At 45.3% G+C, this 6,868-nt stretch overlaps 1 protein-coding gene across 2 annotated transcripts in view; it reads right to left on the bottom strand.

Moving 5' to 3' along the window:
- The window catches only part of TMEM200A (transmembrane protein 200A), a 61,763-nt gene extending 59,266 nt beyond the window's left edge, over positions 1 to 2,497 (bottom strand). The window contains exons 1-3 of one of the 2 annotated variants that reach the window (XR_010883753.1): positions 2,410 to 2,497; positions 1,855 to 2,134; positions 912 to 1,591 (exon numbers count right to left, since the gene is read on the bottom strand). The gene's annotated coding sequence lies outside the window, so the exon portion shown is untranslated. Of the gene's footprint in view, positions 1 to 911; positions 1,592 to 1,854; positions 2,135 to 2,409 lie in introns of those variants that run through there. The other variant, XM_067293734.1, reaches the window with a different exon arrangement.
- Between the last annotated feature and the right edge of the window lie 4,371 nt (positions 2,498 to 6,868).

Below are 6,868 nucleotides of genomic sequence, written 5' to 3' on the forward strand. Positions count from 1 at the left end.
CCTGCTGAAGGGTCAGCATACATTTCAGTGCTTTGTCAGAGCAGGGCTTGTTTATCCTGCAATTTGCAGGATCATAATCAGACAGACCACCTCTTACAATCTGATTATAGAGCTTCCATAAAAATGAAGTTCTGTTCCAATTCCTGTGAGGCTATATTGGAGAAAATCACTTCTATACATGGAATAAAATAATCCTAGTATGCTGAACTCTTGCAACATTATTTCTTTTCCAACTTTCCATTTGGATAATTGTTGCAATTCAACAAAAGAGCAACAAGTAAAATATGTTTCTATGCCAATAAAATACAGATTATATATGATTTTTATTTTCCAAATCATTATTTAACATATCTTTTGATTAATATCTTTTAATTTTAATTAATTTTAATTTAATTATACACAGCATAGCTTTTTCCCATAAGGGTGCTTTGTTGTGCTCAAGACAAAAATCTAATTATAACCCATGATTCCAATTACTAAAAATTGTCTTATAATTATATTCTAACAAGTATTTTGCTAGAAATACATTTACTGGCAACACGAGAAGCACATTAAAATGTTCCAAACTTAAAAGACTGTTTAGCTTCATTACTAAATAATTTAAGTTCCATTCAATGGAAATATAATCTTCTGCTTTCTACAGAGCATTATAGAAACAATTAAAAGAAAAATGCACTATTTATTTCTATCTAGATACTTATTTGATTTCCATCATGTAGATTGGAAGAGCCATCTACTTGCTACAGAGAAATAACAGAATAGTTGCCAGTGTTGATCTAGAACCAAGGTAAGCCAGAAAACACAAAAGTCTTTGTTGGTAGAGTTTTACTGAACAATATAGTCCTCATGTCCTACAAGCATGATAAAGTGCAGGTCCACTACATTACTATGTGTTATTGTAGTTTGTTTTACACAAAACGATATATTAAAGGAATACTTTTATCTGAATACCTTTGTCTTTAAGCAGTGAAGACACTTATTTTTATAACCACTGCATAAAATAGACTAGCAATGGTTAATGACAATTACTCTGAAGGATCAACTAGATATAGGTATTGCAATTCCAGATCGGCAGAGCTGCATACATACGGAATTCAAGTGCAAACACTAACAATGGCTACATTAAAAAGAAATTAGGAGTACCTACTACACACCTAAGCTGCCCGCAGTACTTTTGTTTCAGAGTATACCTTACCAGCAAGCTTATGCCTACCCGATGAGCGGTTTATTTGGCAGTGAGTTATGTTTGCATGCAAGGGAGTAGTACATCCTTCTCATCCTCCCCATCTGCCTCTCATCCTTCAAGAATCAGCACACCACCATTTTTCCTCAGAGCAAACACAAAGCTTGAGAAAAAAGAAAAAAAAAAGAAACGAAGAAGTTCTGCGGAAATAAGGGCAAAGAGGGTACTCCTGGGGGGCAGCAGAGGCGAGTGGGGCAAAGCCGCGGCAGGACTCCCGGCCAGCGGCAGGCGGGCGGCGGCAGCACAGAAAGTATTTCAGACCCGAGAGCAGACAAAAGAGGGTGTAGCAGCTGCACGCAGCCTCTACACATGCCAACTGGCTCCGCTCGGGAGGCAGAAAGTCTATTTCTGGAAGAAAATAGAAATATGTATCTGTACACACACACACACATCTATCGGCCGCTGCTCGCCCCCTGCCCCGGCCGCCGAGGGGCCGCCCGGCCCCCTCCCAAACGCCGCCGCGAGGCCGGGCGCGCCCTCCGCCGCCGCCGCCGGCGAGGGGCCCGGCGCTGCGCTGCGCTGCGCCAGCCGCCGCTCGGGGGGGCAACGGCTCCCGGGCCGGGCGGGAGCCCAGGGCGGCAGGCAGACACCCCCCCACACACACCGCTTACCTGTGGCGAGGTGCGAGGTCTCAGCCGCTTCTGGGCGGAGGGAGCCGCGGGGCTGCACGGCGCCGGCCGGGCATGGGGCTCCGGCGGCGAGGCGGCGGCTGGCTCAGGCGGTGCCCGGGCAGCGGCCCCCCTCGCCCTTCTCCAGCTCCGTCCGCGGCGAGGCTCGGGCGGGGGGAAGAACGGCGAGGCGGCCGGGGCAGTCACCGCCGGCCGGGGGCGGCCTCCCCCGGCTCGCCCCGAGGCGACGGGCGGGTGCCATAGCAGCGCGCTCGGCCGGGAGCTGCGGAGGGGAGACGGGCCGTCAGGCAGCCGCCGAGGGGGCGTGGGCGCCCAGCAGCTTCTCGGCGCAAAAAAACTTTCCCGGCTCCTCGCCGCGGTGTCCCCCCGGCCGCGCCGCGCCGGCGACACCCCCGCCCCAACGCCCGCCCGCCACGCGCCGGCAAAGTTTCACTCCGAAACCTAACGACCGCCGCCCGGTCGCCATAGAAACCGCCCCGCTGCCCCGGGGGGGCGGCACCAGGCGGGCCCCGCGGAGGGGACGCGGCCGCTTCCTACCTCGGGGCAGAGGAAGTTTCCCCGCTCCGCCAGAGCAGAGCGCGAGGCGGCAGCAGCAGCGGCGGCGGCGGCACCTCCCCACGCCCGCTCTGCCGCCGGCGCTCAGCGGGCGGGAGATTTGTAGGGCGCCCCCCCGCCCGCGCCGCTCGGCGCCCGGTCCCGGTCCCGCCCCGGCGGGCGGCGGGGCGGGCGCGGAGGAGGAGTCGGCGGCGCCGGGGACGAGGCTGGGCCCCCCCCCGCCCGGGGCAGCCGCCTGCCGGGGGGCTGTGGGCGGCGGGGAGGTGGGGGGGGGGCTCCGCTTCGGCCCTAAATGTGGGGCAGCCTCGCTTCCCTCGTGTGAGAGCTAAACGGGAGCCGTGGGAGCGTGCAGTGATTCACCGTAATGATTTTTGACTCAGTGCAATTGCACTTTTATGATTCAGCTTTTGGGGGATTTTTTTTTTGGGGGGGGGGAGGGGCTTTTTTTGTTTTGTTGCCGTGGCCAGGGACAGCCCCGTGTAGCCTCCCGTCGGGCGAGGGAAACCGGCGATGGGCTCGGGACAGCGGCAGACTCCTGCCTGCGCGGAGCTCGCCAGACTTGAGAGTCGGGCATATCTTTTGACAAAAAAGAAAAAAAAGAAAAACACACATCTGCCTTGACGTCTGTTATCTGCTGTTGTTACACACACTCAAAGCAGCTGGGATCACTGTGACTGAAAATTAGAGTGCAAGTGATCTATTCTGCCTTTCTATTGCCCTTGGTTTTCTGCTTGTTTTTACCTGAGAATGAGAAAATACTTACCTGAGAATCATCAGCTTTCTTTGATGTCATTTAGCGAATATCACTTGTTACTGATCACAGCAAAGGTGGCGGAAAAAATATGGTAGAGGAAATGTAACTGTAAAACACCAATAAAAACAGAAAAGCAACTCAGAAGCAAGTTTTGAGTTGGATGCTGTTTTTATTTCCTTTTTCAAAATTGATTAGACTTCAGAGTTGCCATTGCCTTTTTATACTATTTTTATACTACAACATTTTACCTAATATATCACCTGAAAAGACAGAAAAAATGCTGAAATTTGCATTTGCATGTCTGAATTTATCTCAGGTTGTGCTCCCCTTGAGACAGGCACCATGACTAACATTTTTACAGGATTGTAGTGACTTCGAAGTTTCCATCCCTCTTGCGATAGGGCTTCAAATGCTAAGTGCCTGCAGTTTCTTTCTGTGTGGTTGTGCAGTGTAGAGCATGCTGTCAGGTGTCAGTGAATATGTTTTAATGATTATATTCCTGCCTGATGGCTTCAGTGGCTTCTCCATTAAATATATCCTCAGATATCACCTTTTTCTAATAACAAGATGTACATGCCAGCAAGCCAGGATAGCAAATAGCAAAAGTAATATTCTTCAGAAGTTTGAACATTGCATTTCCAGCTGTTCAGCATGTTTTGATTCAAGGAGCACAGAATCACTTTCCAGTGGAAAGTTTGTGTCTGTTCATTCAGACATTACTAGATTTGTAATTTGATCTAGCCAACACGTAACATTTATTTGATACCAGCTAGTGAGAGGCTGTTCTGAAGACAGATGTGCACTTCAGGGTCCACAGAGTACATAAAACCCAGCTGTGCATCACAGTGGAGGTGAAGAAAAGGATGATATATATTCCCACCAAAACCCTGTAATAGTCAATGTCTATGAAATAAGAATTCAGGAATTTTCTCTAGAATTTGTGGAAAATGTCAGGTTGAAAGAGATGTGGTAACTTCATCCTCCTGAGCTGGAATGTGGACTGAGGGCACGGTGTGGACCAAGGCCAGTTTCACCACTGCTTTGGCACTCTCCCTGGAAAGGTAATATCCTTATGTTCACCACACTTCAAGGAAAATGATCTGTCCAGTTCTCACTAGAGTGATCTCTGTTCGTTTTCTCTCCAACACTTTCTTTTCCAATCATATTGTCATGCTGTAAGATGTTTCTCAGGTACCCTTGTGTCCCTTTGGAAGTGCTGGCATTTAAAAGAGGTTCTCAGATGACTTATGCACTCAAATAGCCCCACACAATAAGATCCTAGGCAGGTGACAATCAGAGCCAAAATGGTTTGGGGGATAGAGAAAATAGGCTGGGGAATTCATTTCAGGAGCGCTACTGGATGAGAAGAATCTCTGGGATAGACTTTCGCTTTTATTTGCTATACGTGCACACAGCCCACACTGCTATTGAAATACAGGATTTTATTATTTTTACACATGAGCCATGAGTTACAATTATAAAAATATGACAACCATGGTTTAAAAAGTGTGGGCAACACAATCTGTGGGAAATGGCTGTGGATTATGTACAACAAGAGCTGCCCATCCTGGCGACAGACAGTTGGGAGACATGTCTTGCAAACAGGTGACATATGGCTTTGCTTCTTACATGTGTTGCCTAGATTCTTTGGAAATGCTATTAGTGCATTCTTAGAGAGCGTGCCAGCTCCTTTTCCTACTTACACCAGTTTTATACTGATGGAAGTCCATTGATTTAAGAGATTTACTCCTGATTTATGGTGGAAAAGAAAGAAGAGAATAAGGCCCAGAGGCTCTTCAAATTTCAGTCATCTGCAAGTCTCTCGAGAGTTAGCCAACATCAAGACCAATATTCCAGGCTTTAAAAGTCAACACTGATATTGCTAGTGCCCAGTAAAACATTGTAGTGTATTAATTATGAAGGTAGTTGCTTCTGAGATTATAGCAAGAATCAGTAATTAGCCTCATGAGTAAGATCCTCCCTTTTAATTTACTTAAAGGCAAGGAATACTTTTATTTGAAAGTAGGGATATTAGCCATACTATTGCAGTTTTATTTCCAACCTACATCTTTCAGTCCATAATATGAAAAGTCATTCATTTGTTATAATGAACAAGGCACTGAGTGGATTAAACTATAAGCATATCTTCTGTAAATTTTATGCAATTACAGAGAAGGCTGGCATTTTTTAGTTCTCCCCTTTGGATAGGAAGCTTTTCTAAGATCCAGGCTCATTTCTACTTTGACTTTGGCTAGAAATTTGTCTACAGAACAGTGCCATTTAACTGTCCCATGCTATTAAGGGTGACAAACTTGAAATATTGTGAGTTTGGAACTTGAATGTAATTGAAGGTTGAAAGGATCCCCACCAGAGGTGAAGGACTGCAGTCAAACCTGAGCCATCAGAGTGAAAACAAACCACGTCATAAGTTTTTAACTTTGCTAAGGCTTAATATAATATTGTGAACCATTCATGTTACACAGCTTACCTTCCACATTATGTTAGACCAAAAGATTAGTCTAAAACAGTTATCCCTTTAATTCTGAGGCATAAAGTAAATCTTGAATCTGTCATTTGTTCATAATGAAGCAAAACTCCAATTTTGCTCAGTGTACCCAGTGTGACTTTGGCTTTCTTAAGCAGGGAGGAAGGATGTCAAGATTTCCTTGGTAATAATAATTGACATGTTATTCAATAAATAATAAACATGGAATGTACACTCTGCTGCAAAGTATGTCTAGATCTCTGGCTCTGGATTCTTGCCCAGAAAAATACAAAATCTAAGAACTCATATCTGTACCTAAGCAAGTACTCAGAGATATACTTAGAGTACAAAGAGATAGTGGCTTAAGATTAAATCACAAACTTGTTGCATGTAATCAGAAGATATGAGCCAGTAACTAAAATTCAGTCATAAAAGATGTGAATCATCTCAGTGTTTTCCAGCAGGAAATGAAGTTAACAGTGTAGATATTTCTATAGTATAATTCTAGAACACACAAAAAGACCTGATATGTTTTATTGTATTTTCCCTTGAACTGAGATAGTAAAATTATTATTAAACAGGCATGATGCAGCATAGCTGTTGTTTTAACTTGTGACTTTATCACTGCCTCCCCCTCTCTGTCACTTCAAACAAAAAACACCTTTCCTCACTCTCAGAGGTTTAGAGGAGATGTCTTGCCATGCTTCTCTTGTCACATGCAATACTGGTATGTCAGCTCCTGGCCCCTGAGGCCAGCATCCGTTAGCTGACTGCTAAGATGTTTAACAAGTACCTAATTCTTTTTTTCCACAATGCCTTGTACACTAATACTACCAGGATCTCATCATAAATATTAGTAAAGCTACTTCATTGGTCTCCTTTCAAGACCCATGTAAAATCTCTTTCTATAGTGTCTAGAAAATTTTTGAAAGCTGCTGGGTTGCTGCAGTGCTCAAACCATTTACTGTTCAGGTTTACCAGTACTGATTTCTGGTATTCATCTGTCTTTACTCCGCTGGAAGCTCTTCATGGCAGACAATGTCTTTTTGGTTTGCATCTGTACAACATCCAATACAATGAGATCCTGTTTGGCAGAATTATAGTGCAAATATTTGGCAATAGCAATGTAAGTCAAGAAACAGAGGGCCAAGAAAATGTTTTCAGAGTCATATTAAAGGATTTTGGCATTTGTTGCTATCTAT

Source organism: Apteryx mantelli, chromosome 3, assembly GCF_036417845.1.
Source record: "Apteryx mantelli isolate bAptMan1 chromosome 3, bAptMan1.hap1, whole genome shotgun sequence".
Lineage (NCBI taxonomy): Eukaryota > Metazoa > Chordata > Aves > Apterygiformes > Apterygidae > Apteryx > Apteryx mantelli.